At 35.3% G+C, this 16957-nt stretch overlaps 1 long non-coding RNA gene across 6 annotated transcripts in view; it reads left to right on the forward strand.

Annotated features, from left to right (window-relative positions):
* Positions 1 to 14874, forward strand: part of LOC109560365 (uncharacterized) — a 67404-nt gene extending 52530 nt beyond the window's left edge. For 2 of the 6 annotated variants that reach the window (XR_011567129.1, XR_011567127.1), the window contains one exon: positions 12825 to 14874. This is a non-coding gene — a long non-coding RNA (uncharacterized lncRNA). Of the gene's footprint in view, positions 1 to 3263; positions 3389 to 11880 lie in introns of all 6 variants that reach the window. The other 4 variants (XR_011567124.1, XR_011567125.1, XR_011567128.1 and 1 more) reach the window with 4 other exon arrangements.
* Positions 14875 to 16957: the final 2083 nt, after the last annotated feature.

The raw sequence follows: 16957 nt of genomic DNA on the forward strand, positions 1-16957 counted from the left end.
ACAATGGAGGAATTTTTATTCATGCTACTTTAAAAATAAGCCAAAACTGTGCCATAGCTCATCAATGCCATATTCTCATTACAAGAATTTAGTTTCAGCAAAATAGCATCATCCATTACAGTGCATCATGCTGTTAGTTTTAGATTTTCTTTGTTTGCATTTAATTTATAAACTTATTTTTGCTTTACATTATATAAGAGCTTTAAACACAAATATTTAAGAAAAAGGCATAACAAAAATAACTTAGTATAATGATAGAGTCCTGAGAGATTATTTTCTTTAAAATAACTCACACTTTATTCAGGATGGAAAAAGACTGTGTTAATAAACTAAGGATCAGGGTGTAACAAGCTTACTTGGGAATAAAAGCTTCACTGTCAGAATAAAATGATTTATCTCTTAGTCTAGCATGTGATTACATACACATATACCACACACACAACCTCATACACATAATCCAGATATATACCACAAAAAAACACAAGACACACTTATACCTGTATGTACAGTGATACTCATGTAACACACAAATATATATGTACCTGCATGTATCACAAATAACCCCATGCATGAAGGAAACATGCATACATATACACACACTTCTTCCATACATTTATATCAGCATTCTATACAAAGAAAATTAACACAAACTGAGAGAGCGAGAGTTTAGCACAGCATTTTTAAGAAGGAGGCCTCAGACTGCCAAGCTACCAACACCAGTTCTGCTCCTTCCTAGCCGAACAGCCTTGGACAACTCCTATTTAATGCTCACTCCCTTACTATCTCTGTCATTAAATTGAAAAACATAGTGAGTACCTAACTCGCAGAATTGTTCAGGGAATTAAATGCACTATTGCATGTTGAGAAATATAACAGTGTGTTAGCACACAGGAAGAAGTCAATAAATGATGACTTTTTTAAAAACTACACACACGCACACACAAATATAGAGGTCTGTGTTGGAATCCTATGAGAGTTGTGACACTAAAGAGAGTTTTTCCCTTCACAGTCAGAGAAAGTGAAAAACCTGGGGGTCATCCCTAGCATCTTGCAATCCTTCATTGCCCTCATTCAATCTATCACCAGCCTTGTTGACTTTTTTCCCTCTGAAACCCTAACAGATTGATGCCTCTCTCTATACCTCATGTGGGCTAAAGCCAGAGGCTTATAACTGCTTTCCCTACATTTATTCTTTTTTCCTCACTGAGACTATACAGCCCTTTTTCAAAAAGCATGCATGACCATGTACTTCCCATAATACTTTGAGTCCCTATTGCTTTTAGGGTAAAGCTTTGTACAATCTACCCCTGCTCTACCTCTCCGTCTTTCCAGCTGGGCCAAGACACTGTTCTATACTCTGTGATGCTCCCCTATTGAAAACCGATGGTCTATTTTAACCATTGTCTCTTCATCACATAGTAGAACCTCTCCAAATGTTGATTGGCTAGATGAAAAGAACACAACACTGCTTTGACACTTCAGCAGAGGGATGTGAAAGATGGTGCCCCACAGGAAAGACAATGATGCCTGATATGGTAGGATAGTACCCCATGGTACATTTCAGTGTCTGGTGAAAATCAGTAGCATAAAGTGGTACTACCATGGTATGCCACTGATGGTTCCTCATCAGTGTATGTTGGGAGTGAATGTAACCAACAAAATTGTCGGCAATGCCCAATGAACTAATGGTTTTCAATAAGAGAAAACAGATGAAGAGAATAGATTTTTATTTGCTTGTTTGTTTATTTGTTTGAAATCTGTGGTTTCTGAAAATACTTACCTGTGAACACAAAGGTGATTCCTCCTGGATTTTCTTAGTTATATGTAGTGGAATCATTATAGCAGAATGGAAGGGCCATAATATCCTGCAGTGTGGTTGCTATATAGCTGTATCTCACTTCTTATCAAATGAAATGAAAGATGTGTGCTGGTCTGGTTCCCTGGCTTGCACACTAAAACAACAACAAAAAAATTAAACTCACATATCACAATTTCGCAAATTATTGAGGTCACACATCCATACCCAGAATCAACACAGTTTCACAAGTCACTTAGTTCTGATCACAGAATTGAATGAGGATAAAATGTCATAGGCTCATCAACTTTAGTTTCCCTTGAAGTCAAGGAGACATACTCACAAAGACCAGGTGCGCTAAGGAGGTTTAGAATAACTTATTAAGTTTGAGAGGCTGCTCACAAGTTTCCTAACATATGCCCTTTTTTTGATATGAAAAGCATCGATGATTTTTACCTAAATATGCTCAACTAAATATGTATTCAATTTGCCAAATATTAGTCAGTTTCCTCACTATATTCCACTACAGACATCATCTTATAGTGTTATCATAAATTGAATTTCTGTTAAGCGTGTGTCCTTTTATCCATTGTCTTATGTTATTTTTTCTAACATCTCAAACTCTTATTTCTGGTGTATAGCCGATTCAAAGTAGTTCCAATACTCCATTTTTGTGTATTAACCTCATTTTCTCTCTAGCTTAACCTCATCCTGTAAAGTAGTTAACAATCTGATAACTAACAGCTGAATGCACTGGTAAACTCTGATATTTCAGTAATTCCTCTGTGAACTTTCTTGTAAAATGAACAATCTCCTTGCAATAAAAATGATCCTCCCCAGTTATTGTTTTGTAGATTTTCAGAAACAAGGAGATGTTCTTTTTTTTTTTTAATAGGGTAAAAATAGTGGATTTTCTTTAACTGACTATGTGCATACTTATTCATGAAAGTTATTGTGAACACTATATATAGATTACTGATTTGTTCAGAATTTGACACGTTTCCCTTTAATACTAAAATAGTAAGAACTGTTTTCTTCTTGTTGTCACTGCATAATTCTACAGAATTTGGGAATCAGCATTCATATTACTACAGAGAAAAAAAATGGGTGACATTTATTTAGATACTGTTCATCAGATTTTTTTGAAAGTAGGGGGCATTTGATGATTTCCTAAGAATTATTGTGTTGTATGATCTGGTAATTTTTTTCACATAATATTTAACTATTCTTCAAGTAGTACCAATAATTAATACAGCCTTTCATTTATTCAATTATTCAACAAATATTTACTGTGGAATTACCATGAACTAGGTATTGTCTCAGAGAAGGCAATGGCACACCACTCCAGTACTCTTGCCTGGAAAATCCCATGAACAGAGGAGCCTGGTGGGCTGCAGTCCATGGGGTCACTAAGAGTTGGACGCGACTGAGCGACTTCACTTTCACTTTTCTCTTTCATGCATTGGAGAAGGAAATGGCAACCCACTCCGGTGTTCTTGCCTGGAGAATCCCAGGGACAGTGAAGCCTGATGGGCTGCCATCTCGGGTCCCACAGAGTCGGACACGACTGAAGCGACTTAGCAGCAGCAGCAGGTATTGTCTAACAGCTTTATTGATTGTTATGACTGACAAATAATAAACTACATTTATTTAAAAAGTGTACAATTTGCGAGACAGCAAAAGAGACACTGATGTATAGAACAGTCTTTTGGACTCTGTGGGAGAGGGAGAGGGTGGGAAGATTTGGGAGAATGGCATTGAAGCATGTATAATATCATGTATGAAACGAGTCGCCAGTCCAGGTTCAATGCACGATACTGGATGCTTGGGGCTGGTGCACTGGGACGACCCAGAGGGATGGTATGGGGAGGAAGGAGGGAGGAGGGTTCAGCATGGGGAACACATGTATACCTGTGGCGGATCCATTTCTATATTTGGCAAAACTAACACAATATTGTAAAGTTTAAAAATAAAATAAAATTTAAAAAAAAAGTGTACAATTTGATAAAATCCGACACACACGTATCCCTGTGAAGCCAGCACCACAAAAAACAATGAGCAAATCCATCACCCCCAAAAGATTCATTTTAAGCATGCCATCATTCCATCCCAATTCCCATCACCAGAACCCCACTGATCTGTCAATAAAGATTAGCTACATAGTCTAGAGTTTTATATGAATGGAGTTATAAAGTATTTAGTGATTTTTAATTTCTTTTTTCTTTCCCTCAGCACAAATTTTTCTTTTAGATTCATCCACATTTTTGAGTGTATCAATAGCTCAGTCATTTGTACTGTTGAAGAGTAGTCCATCGTATGGATTTACCACAGTTTATTCATTCACCTCTGCTGGACATTTGGGTTAATTCTAGATTTTAACTTTAATAAATAATGATGCTATGAACATTTAAGTCTTTGAATGAACTTATACTTTCAATTTTCTTAGGTAAATGCTTAGCAGTAGAATGACCATATAGTAAATATACATTTAAATTTTTCAAAATTGCATCTTTTTTCCAAGATTTTTTTGTTCTCTTATTTTTTAGTTTGAAGAGTTATTTATATAGTCTTAGCACAGTCTTTTACTGGTATATAATCGGCAAAAATTCTATTAATCTGTAGTTTTTTTTTTTCATTCTCTGAATGATAACCTTCAAGGAAAAGAAGTTTGTATTATTGATAAAGTCAAATACATTAATATCAATTTTCCTTATATTGCTATATAATTTTTTTTAATTTTATTTTATTTTTAAACTTTACAATATTGTATTAGTTTTGCCAAATATCAAAATGAATCTGCCACAGGTATACCTGTGTTCCCCATCCTGAACCCTCCTCCCTCCTCCCTCCCCATACCCTCCCTCTGGGTCGTCCCAGTGCACCAGCCCCAAGCATCCAGTATCGTGCATCGAACCTGGACTGGCGACTCATTTCATACATGATATTATACATGCCTCAGTGCCATTCTCCCAAATCTCCCCACCCTCTCCCTCTCCCACAGAGTCCATAAGACTGATCTATACATCAGTGTCTCTTTTCCTGTCTCGTACACAAGGTTATTGTTACCATCTTTCTAAATTCCATATATATGTGTTAGTATACTGTATTGGTGTTTTTCTTTCTGGCTTACTTCACTCTGTATAATAGGTTCCAGTTTCATCCATCTCATTAGAACTGATTCAAATGTATTCTTTTTAATGGCTCAGTAATACTCCATTGTGTATATGTACCACAGCTTTCTTATCCATTCATCTGCTGATGGGCATCTAGGTTGCTTCCATGTCCTGGCTATTATAAACAGTGCTGCGATGAACATTGGGGTACACGTGTCTCTTTCCCTTCTGGTTTCCTCAGTGTGTATGCCCAGCAGTGGGATTGCTGGATCATAAGGCAGTTCTATTTCCAGTTTTTTAAGGAATCTCCACACTGTTCTCCATAGTGGCTGTACTAGTTTGCACTCCCACCAACAGTGTAAGAGGGTTCCCTTTTCTCCACACCCTCTCCAGCATTTATTGCTTGTAGACTTTTGGATTGCAGCCATTCTGACTGGTGTGAAATGGTACCTCATTGTGGTTTTGATTTGCATTTCTCTGATAATGAGTGATGTTAAGCATCTTTTCATGTGTTTGTTAGCCACCTATATGTCTTTGGAGAAATGTCTATTTAGTTCTTTGGCCCATTTTTTGATTGGGTCATTTATTTTTCTGGAGTTGAGCTGTAGGAGTTGCTTGTATATTTTTGAGATTAGTTGTTTGTCAGTTGCTTCATTTGCTATTAATTTCTCCCATTCTGAAGGCTGCCTTTTCACCTTGCTAATAGTTTCCTTTGTTGTGCAGAAGCTTTTAAGTTTAATTAGGTCCCATTTGTTTATTTTTGCTTTTATTTCCAATATTCTGGGAGGTGGGTCATAGAGGATCCTGCTGTGATGTATGTCAGAGAGTGTTTTGCCTATGTTCTCCTCTAGGAGTTTTAGCAATTTTTCCTGTTGTTGCTATTGTATATAAGAAGTCTCTGCTTCTTATATACAATACAATTTATGCATAGAGAAGTCTCTCTGTGCATAAATCACAAATATTTCCTCAGTTTTTTTCTTAGAAGTTTTAAAGTTTTAGGTTTTCTATTTAGGTCCATGACCCATTTTTATCTTCTGTACGTGGTACAATGTATGGACCAAAGTTTTCTCATTGGAGGCACATAAATATCCGTAGTCCAGAATAACTTGTTGAAAAAACTATGTTTTCCCCTAAAGTTTCTTTGTATCTTTTTAAAAAAAAAATAAGTTGTCTATATAATGCAGACCTATTTATGATCTATTTTGTCCCACTGATTTATTTATCTTTATATAAATACTAAACTGCCTCAATTACTATAACTTCATAATAAGTCTTGGCGCCTTTCCTTTCAAAGGTGTTTTGACTATTTTGAGTCCACGCAACGTCAGAACTTTAGAATTAATGTCTCAATTTCTACAAGATAGAATGTTGATTAAAACTATATTAAATCTATTGTTCAATTTAGAGAAAATTTGTATTTTGACAATATTGAGTCTTTAGAACTATGAACATAGCGTGTCTCCTTCTAATTAGGACAACTTTATCTCAGCAGTGTTGTATAACTCCCATGTACAGTTATTACACATAATTTTGCAGATTTTTTTCCCTGTTTAATGTGTCTTCATACTATTCTAAATATATATTTTTATAATTTTATTTTATAATTAAAATTATTTTATAATTTTCATAAAAATACAAATACAATTGAATGTGGTTTTTGATTATGTATACTGTACCATGTTAAACTCACTTATTTGTTCTAATAACTTTTTTGTAGATTTAATATTTTCTACACAGATCATCATGTCCACTAAGAGTAAAGCTTCCTTTCCAATCTAAATGTTTCTATTTGTTTATTTTCATTTTGCCTTATTATACTTATTCAGACACACATCAATATTGAGTAGAAAATATACCTTCCATTATTCTCATCTTAGTGGTTAAACCTCTACTTTTTCAATGTTGGTTGTGATGTTAACTAGAGATTTTTCTTAGATACCCATTACTCAGATTTGAAAGTTGCCTTCACGGCTGAGAGTTTTGTAGCTGTTTGCTGTTGTTGTTTAAATCAATAAGGATGTTGGGACCTGTCAAATAATTTTTTTCATGTGTTGAGATGATTGTATGATTTTCATTTTTGCTTAGTTAAAATTTAGATTGATTTTCAAGTGATAAACCAATATTTCCATTTCTTAGATAAATCTCATTTTGCATATTTTCCTTTGATATTTTGCTGGGTTCTATTTTCTTAAAGTTTTTAAATAATTTTTGCACTAATATTTATTGAAGATATTTGTATACAATTTTATTTTCCTATAATGTTCTTGCATGGTTTTTGAACTATAGTATTACCGGCCCCATAGAATGAGTTGGGAAATGTTCCCTCATCTTCAATTTTTAATAGTCAGTGTAGAATTGCTGGGGGTGGGTAGGGTGGTGTTTGTTTTTTCTATTTTTTATTTTTTAATATAAATTTATTTTAATTGGAGGCTAATTACTTTACAATATTGTATTGGTTTTGCCATACATCAACATGAATCCACCACGGGTGTACACGTGTTTCCCAACTTGAAACCCCCTCCCACCTCCCTCCCCATACCATCCCCTCTGGGTCATCCCAGTGCACCAGCCCCAAGCATCCTGTATCATGCGTCGAACCTGGACTGGCGATTCATTTCACATATGATATTATACATGTTTCAATGCCATTCTCCCAAATCATCCCACCCTCACCTTGTTTTTTTTTAATGCTTGGAAGAATTCAGCAATGAAGACATCTGGGTCAATAATTCTTTTTATGACTAAAAATTTATAATTGAAGTAGATACAGTTCTATTCAGGTTTCCCAGTGGCACTAGTGGTAAAGTACCCACCTTACAATGCAGGAGACACAAGAGCCTCGGGTTCAACCCCTGGGTGTGGAATATTTCCTGGAGGAGGGAATGGTAACCCACTCCAGTATTCTTCCCTGGAGAATCCCATAGATGGAGGAGCCTGGAAGGTGCATAGCGTCCCAGAGAGTCGGACATGACTGAAGCAATAATTCTATTCAGGTTATCTATTTCTTTTTGACTGAGATTGGTAGTCTTCATCTCTTAAATAATGTGTCTGTTTTATCTAAGTTAGTAAATGTATTGGTATAAAATTATTCAAATCATTCATTATAATTTTAATATCTGTTGAGTCTGTAGTACTATTTTTCTTATTTATAACATAATAAATTTGAGTCTTCTCTCTTTTCTTTTTCAGTCTATCTAGATGTTTATCAATTTTATTCATCTTCTCAAACAACCAGCTTTTAGCTTTATGATTTTGCTTTTACATATATTGTACTTTTCAGACCAATTACATCTTAGAAGTTAATAACTTTTGATAAGATGTGAACCATATGAATAGTATCTTATATTTTTGCCCTATTGGCTACTCTTTCTGGTCCTTTATTTCCTGGTGTCGATCCATATTTTGATCTAGTCTTCTTTTTTATCTGCTTGAAGTATTTCCTTTAACATTTTTATTATCAGGGTATTCTATTATTCTAGCTTTTGTATGAATGAAAATTTCTTTATTCTATACTTATATTTTAAAATACAGAATTTTTGATTTACAGCTTTTATTTCAATTGGTATTTTAAATTGTATTGTTTCTGAAAAAATATCTTCCATTATCCTTACTTGTGTTCTTCTGTACATACTTTTTTAAAGTAATTTTTTTTTCAATTTACTAAAACCTGCTGACATAGAACAAAAGTTTCCATGTGCTGTGTGCACCTGGTTTCCTTTATAATTTATATCTTATCATTACTAAGGTACATTTATTACATTTATTGAACTGAGATAGATGTATTATTATGATTAAAGTGAACATTTTATTTAAAATTCATTAATTTTTGCTTAACATCTTTTTGTTGTTGTTGTTTGAGGATCCCCTCCAGGATATCATATTGTATTTATTATTGCTTTTCCTTTGGATTATCTTGGTTCTGATAATTCACATACGTTTTTCCTATTCTTGTTGATTTTAAATTTTTTCTTTACCATTCAGTTCAGTTCAGTTTAGTCACTCAGTCGTGTCTGATTCTTTGTGATCCCATGGACTGCAGCACGCCAGGCCTCCCTGTCCATCACCAACTCCAGGAGTTTACCCAAACTCATGTCCATTGAGTGGGTGATGTCATCCAACCATCTCATTCTCTGTCATCCCTTTCTCCACCTGCCCACAATCTTTCCCAGCATCAGGGTTTTTTCAAATGAGTCAGCTCTTTGCATCAGGTGGCCAAAGTATTGGAGTTTCAGCTTCAACATCATTCCTTCCAATGAACACTCAGGACTGATCTCCTTCAGAATGGACTGGTTGGATCTCCTTGCAGTCCAAGGGACTCTCAAGAATCTTCTCCAACACCACAGTTCAAAAGCATCAATTCTTTGGTGTTCAGCTTCATAGTCAAACTCTCACGTCCATACATGACTACTGGAAAAACCATAACCTTGACTTAGACAGACCTTTGTTGGCAAAGTAATGTCTCTGCTTTTTAATATGCTATCTAGGTTGGTCATAACCTTCCTTCCAAGGAGTAATCATCTTTTAATTTCATGGCTGCAATCACCATCTGCAGTGATTATAGAGCCAAAAAAAAAAAATAAATAAAGTCAGCCACTGTTTCCTCATCTATTTGCCATGAAGTGATGGGACTGGATGCCATGATCTTCATTTTCTGAATGTTGAGCTTTAAGCCAACTTTTTCACTCTCCTGTTTCACTTTCATCAAGAGGATCTTTAGTTCTTCACTTTCTGCCATTAGGATGGTGTCATCTGCAAATCTGAGGTTATTGATATTTCTCCTGGCAATCTTGATTCCAGCTTGTGCTTCCTCCAGCCCAACATTTCTCATGATGTACTCTGCATACAAGTTAAATAAGCAGGGTGACAATATACAGCCTTGACGAACTCCTTTTCCTATTTGGAACCAGTCTGTTGTTCCATGTCCGGTTTTAACTGTTGCTTCCTGACCTGCATATAGGTTTCTCAAGAGGCAAGTCAGGTGGTCTGGTATGCCCATCTCTTTCAGAATTTTCCAGTTTGTTGTGATCCACACAGGCAAAGGCTTTGGCATAGTCAATAAAGAAGAAATAGATGTTTTTCTGGAACTCTCTTGCTTTTTTGATGATCCAGCGGATGTTGGCAATTTGATCTCTGGTTCCTCTGCCTTTTCTAAAACCAGCTTGAATATCTGCAAGTTCATGGTTCATGTATTACTGAAGACTGGCTTGGAGAATTTTGAGCATTACTTTGCTAACATGTGAGATGAGTGCAATTCTGGGGTAGTTTGAGCATTCTTTGGCATTGCCTTTCTTTGGGATTGGAATGAAAACTGACCTTTTCCAGTCACTGTTGAGTTTTCCAAACTTGTTGGCATATTGAGTGCAGCACTTTCACAGCATCATATTTTAGGATTTGAAATAGTTCAACTGGAATTCCATCACTTCCACTAGCTTTGTTTGTTGTGATGCTTCCTAAGGCCCACTTGACTTCACATTCCAGGATATCTGGCTCTAAGTGAGTGATCACACTAACATGATTACCTGGGTTGTGAAGATCTTTTTGTACAGTTCTTCTGTGTATTCTTGCCACCTCTTCTTAATATCTTTTGCTTCTGTTAGGTCCATACAATTACTGTCCTTTAATGAGCCTAGCTTTGCATGAAACATTCCCTTGGTATTTCTAATTTTCTTAAAGAGATCTTTAGTCTTTCCCATTCTCTTATTTTCCTCTATTTCTTTGCACTGATCACTGAGCAAGGCTCTCTTATCTCTCCTTTCTATTCTTTAGAACTCTGCATTCAGATGCTTATATCTTTCCTTTTCTCCTTTGCTTCCAACTTCTCTTCTTTTCACAGCTATTTGTAAGGCTTCCTCAGAGAGCCATTTTGCTTTTTTGCATTTTCTTTTTTGGGGGATGGTCTTGCTTCTTGTCTTCTGTACAATGTCATGAACCTCCATCCATGGTCTATCAGGCACTCTATCAGATCTAGTCCCTTAAATCTATTTCTCACTTCCCCTATAATCATAAGGAATTTGATTTAGGTCATACCTGAATGGTCTAGTGGTTTTCCCCACTTTCTTTACCATTGGTTTTGAGAAATTTGATTATGTTTTGTTTTGGTGTTGTCTTACTTAAGTTTTTATTTTATTTTCTAACTTGGAGTTTGTTGAGGTTAAATAGTGTTCTTTATGCTTATTTTTAAATTGGAAAATTTGAAAAATCATTATTACCACAAATGATTCTGTGCCTCACTCTCTCTTTCAGGGACTCAAATCATAGTCCTTTCAAATGAGAGCATATTCAGCTGATTTGATGTTTATGTTTTTTTTTTTTTCTTTGTATTCCTTTCAATAATTGTTACTGGTATATCTTTAAGTTTACTACTAATGTTTTTTTGCAGGGTTTAATTTTCCATTGATTACATAATGTGTATTTTTATTCTCACACTTTATACTTTCATCTCTAGATTGTGATTTTGATCTTTTAAAAATAGGCACTCTGTATTTCTACATATTATGTTCAATTCTTTAGCTTTATGAACATATGTATTACAGTTATAATACTTGTTTTATTATCCTTGTCTACTAATTCTGACATCTGTGTCACTTTTGTGTCAGTTTCAAATGATTGAATTTTCTCATTATCACAAGTCATGTTTATCTGATTCTTTGCTTGCCTTCTAATTTTTGATTGTGGCCACACATTATGGATTTTATTTTAATGGGTGTTGGATTTTTATGTGTTTATTTCTATAAGTATTTTTGAGCTCTGTTCTAGGATACAATTTGTATCCTACATTGGAAGCAATGTAATCCCTTCAAGTGTTCATTTTGGGGTCTTTTTTGGTTGGGTTTTGCTTGCTTGTTTTTAGGCAGGACAGAGCAGCATTTGATCTAGGAAAAATTATGACAAACCTAGACAGTGTGTTAAAAAACAGAGACATTACTTTATCAACAAAGGTACATATAGTCAAAACTATGGTTTTTCCAACAGCCATGTATGGATGTGAGTGTTGGACCATAAAGGAGGCTGAGCACCAAAGAGCTGAAGCTTTTGAACTGTGGTGTTGGAGATTTTTGAGAATCCTTTGGACTGCAAGGAAATCAAACCAGTCCATCCTAAAGGAAATCAACCCTGAATATTCATTGGAAGGACTACTGCTGAAGCTGAAGTTCCAATACTTTGACCACCTGATGGGAAAAGCCAACTCATTGGAAAAGAGGCTAATGCTGGGAAAGATTGAAGGCAGGAGGAGAAGGAGATAAAAAGGATGAGATGGTTGGATGGAATCAGCAACTCAATGGACAAGAGTTTGAGCAAACTCCAGGAGTTGGTGAAGGACAGGAAAGCCTGGTGTGCTGCAGTCTATGGGGTCACAAAGAGTCGGACACAACTGAGTGACTCAACAACAATAAGGAACTATTCCCTACTTCTAAGACAGAACCTTCTGAGTATTCCACCCAGGGCTTTGTGAATTGTTTTTTGTTTTGTTTTTCCTTCTCTTTTACCACTTTAAGATTCTCTCTTAATATTGGCGGACCTCATGTATCTCCTTCTTTTGTATTATTCACCTTTATGCTAATATCATTTGTTTCCATCTATATGCTGTGCTGTGCTTAGTCACTCAGTCATGTCAGATTCTTTGAAACCCCATGGACTGTAGCTCACCAGGCTCCTCTGTCCATGGGGATTCTCCAGGCAAGAATACTGGAGGGGGTTGCCATGCCCTCCTCCAAGGGATCTTCCCAACCCAGGGAATGAACCCAAGTCTTCTGCATTGCTGGCAGATTTTTTTCCAAATTTATATCTCTAACTTGTATATCTTTTCTAAAATACATATTTGATATATTCAATATATTGTTTAAAATGGTACTTTAAGCATAATAATTAAGACAATATATTCAAATCTGAATCATGATCCTCTTTTTTCTTTTCAGAAATCTGCTCTTCTTGAAATCTTTCTCATCTCAATTAATGGTAACACCATCTTTCCAGTTTCTTATGCTCAGAACCATGGAGAAATCCTTGAATCAGTTTTTGTTATACCTTCTACTGCTTTAACAAATCTGCTGATTTTGTTTTCAAACTATATCCAAAAACTATTTTTCTCCACTTCCTTTGCAATCAATATTATCTCATACCCTTGATATTATCTACTTAAAGACTCATTGTTATCTGTATATAATGTAAGACTACCTCCTTAAACAGAAATATTACAAATGAATTAATTTTAATGGGAAGCATGTATCACAATGAAATCCACAAATAAATTTAAAAGTATAGAGCACCCACAAGAGCTATATATCTTAAGATTCAGAGACTTGACAAATTATTTCCTCAAACAATTTGAATAAGCATTTTATTTTGAAATAATTTTAGATTTACAAGAAATTTGTAAAGATTGTTTGAATTATACATTTACACTACTTACCCACTTTTAGTTTCTCCTAATATCATTTTCAGGAAAGGCAATGGCACCCCACTCCAGTACTCTTGCCTGGGAAATCCCATGGACAGAGGAGCCTGGTGGGCTGCAGTCCATGGGGTCGCTAAGAGTTGGACACAACTGAGCGACTTCACTTTCACTTTTCACTTTCATGGATTGGAGAAGGAAATGGCAACCCACTCCAGTGTTCTTGCCTGGAAAATCCCAGGGACGGGGGAGCCTGGTGGGCTGCCGTCTCTGGGGTCGCTAAGAGTCAAACACGACTGAAGTGACTTACAGCAGCAAAATCATTTTACACTATCATCTTACATTTGTCAAAACTAAGAGACTAACAATCCTATATTACTCTTTAACTATACTCCTGTTGTTATTTGAATTTCACCAATTTTTACATTTTTCCTCTTGCTTCTGTTCTAAGATCCAAATAAGAACTCTACATTTAGTTGTCATGTCTCCTGGTTTTATCTGCTCTGTGACATTTTCTTGGTCTTTCCCAGTTTTTCATTACCTTAATGGTTTGGAGCTATACTGGTCAAGTATTTTATAGAATATTCCTCAAGTGTGGCTTATCTTATATAGTCTCATAATTAGAATGTGGTTGAGTTTTGGGAAGAAACACCACAGAGGTAATGCCTTTCTTATATCACATCAGAGAGCATATGACATTCGCATGATGTCACTGATAATATAAATCAATATATTTACAGGATTCTGCACTACAAAATAACTATTTTTTTTTCCTTTTTATACCCTATTCTTTGGAAGTGAGTCATTAAGTCCAATCCACCCTCAATAGTACATCAACATTCTGTAAGGAAAATTTGTCTATTCACCTCCATTAATTTATTTCGTCATTTATTTATATCATTATGGACAGAGTTGTATTTATTTTATACTTTGGATTATAATTCAAAATTACATTATTGTTCAAATTGTTCTAGCTTTGGCCATTGAGAGCTCTTTAAGCTTGCCTTCTATGTTCATTTGATTTTGGGCCACTTCTTTTCTAATATTTCAGACATTTTACTTTCAAAGAATAAACAAAAATAACAGCTGAAAAATATTTAGATTTTTCTAACACTATGCCCTTTATGAAAGCAGAACATTTGTCATTGGTTTCAATTACTTACTACAGCAAAGATGCCTGGGGATAGCTATTTAATTGGGTTAAGATGCTCTGTTAAAGTGTTTCTTTTCAGTCTAGCTCAAGGCTGTCTGATGTTTCTGAATTTCCCAAGGCCAATCTACATAATTTCTTTGAATTCCTTACTCTTTTATAGACACCACTGGTATACAGCAGAACACAAGCAAATATATCTAAACACGCCCTTTCTTACATGACTGTGTATATCCATCTTGATGTAATTTTTTATATTTAGTTGTACTATTCTTCAGGGAAGCTTTAATTTTCCAAAACATTTTCTTTTAGCCAATCATAGATAGATAGAAAATGAGACACATATAAAAGATAAGTTATATGTTACAATGGTTGATGGGAAACTCTAAAGTGAATTAGAAAATAAAAGCACATATGGTCAATAGTTTTACATTTGTATCTTTTCTAATGTTTTATGGTTCATAACATATGAAGATTATTAGGAGCCAAATCATGACTATATATATGTGTGTGTGTGTGTGTGTGTGTATGGTGGCTCAGTGGTAAAGAGCTTCCTTGGTGGCTCAGTGGTAAAGAATCTGCCTTCCAATGCAGGAGAAGCTGGTTCAACCCCTGGGCTGGGAAGTTCCCCCAGAGAAGGAAATGGCAGCCCATTCTAGTATTCTTGCCTGAAAAATCCCATGGACAGAGGCGCTTGGTGGGCTACAGTCCATGGGGTCACAAAGAGTTAGACATGACTTAGCAGCTAAACAACAAAAACAGTATGTACGCATGTATGTATGTATGTATATGTGTGTGTATATATATATATATATATATATATATATATAGTGAAGTCACTCAGTTGTGTCTCACTCCTTGTGACCCCATGGAGTGTAGCCTACCAGGCTCCTCGGTCTATGGGATTTTCCAGGCAAGAATACTGGAGTGGGTTGCCATTTCCTTCTCAAGGAAATATATATATATATATATATATATATATATATATGTGTGTATATATAAATATCATGTGTATATATACATAAAACAAATATGGATTTGTAATATGAAAATTTTACATGGGTAAAATCTCTTGCATAGTGACTCATAAAATACAATATAATATTTAATATTAAACTAAGTTAATAAATCAATATTGGCCACAGTCATTATATATATTTATTATTTTTATATATACTTAGAAAGTTTTCCATTAAACTGTATAGTTACCTATATTAACATCACACAACACATTTTCAGAATAGACCTTTCTCCCATACCATTTTATTTAGTCAAATGCTTTGGTTAATATTAACATTAACCAATTCCAGATGTCAACAATTAAGTTCAATGCAACAAAAACATTTAGTCAGGCACTTTCCTCAGACTGAGAATAAGACTTTACATAAACATGTGTAGTGGATTTTGAGTCTATCTTAAGATAAAATAGTTGTGTTTAGTGACTAAACATATCATTACACAGATGCCTGATCCTCTTTTGCAGCTGTTCTTGCTGCTTTGGGTCTACATAGCCCCTCTGCTTGTCTTTCTTGTGGCTCTCACTTAGTGCTGCACTATTTGGGGGGAAATCTGCAGATAAGGGGTTCTGGCTGATTTTGTAATGTGCCTGCAGAAAGCTAAGCTTGCATTGCAATGAGGTCAGATTTCATTTCTAAGCAAGGTCACACTCCCTGGTTGGTAGAACTCCAAGGAAAATCAAAGTGCTGACAGAAACATCTAAAAGGTGGTGATTCAGTAGGTGGCACTCTTTCCTCCCTGCAAATCCTGTTGTCAAAGCTCAGGTTCAGTTTGCCTTTGAGTTGATTTCCATGTCTTCTTTTGACCATTAGGGAATCTAGTATAGAACAGTTTATTTGGGGAGTCGTGGGAAGGCGATTTTGGCTTGTGGTTTCCCTCAGAAAACAAGGATTTGCCTTTAATCTCTGTGTCCTAGATATACATGACCTCTGTAATTTTGTTTTGCTTTACCTAGAATTTTATCTTTAAGAGCTGGGATAACTGTACAAGCATATATGATGCTGAAAACCTTTATTCTGCTAGGAAAACATTTTCTTATCTGCATATGAGTTTTCTATTTTCTGATTATTTATGAAATTCTCACTTAGTTCCCAGAGTTGCATAGACCACAAAATTAGGTTGCCTTGTAGAAGCTTCAAATTTTAATGACTACTAAAATCTACTATAGAAATACTGATTTCTTTGCTCTTTCTTCATGAGCTTGAGACAGCACTTTTAGCTTTTATTAAACTGAATGTCAACTAGGATCCAGAGGATAGATTTATTAATGTATTAGACATCTTTCCAAAACTCTTCTTTCCTCAAATGTAAAAATAAAACCAAAAATGAAGCTGATGCTTTTCCACAACAGAAGTCAGATTGGTGCACGTTTATCCCCCACTTTATATAGAACATGCTGAAACTACTTTGAGAAACCATTCATAATGTCTCATTTAGACTGAAGACTAGTGATGGAGAAATTAGAACTCCCTCCTTACCCAGTAACACAA

Source organism: Bos indicus, chromosome 6 (assembly GCF_029378745.1).
Source record: "Bos indicus isolate NIAB-ARS_2022 breed Sahiwal x Tharparkar chromosome 6, NIAB-ARS_B.indTharparkar_mat_pri_1.0, whole genome shotgun sequence".
NCBI lineage: Eukaryota > Metazoa > Chordata > Mammalia > Artiodactyla > Bovidae > Bos > Bos indicus.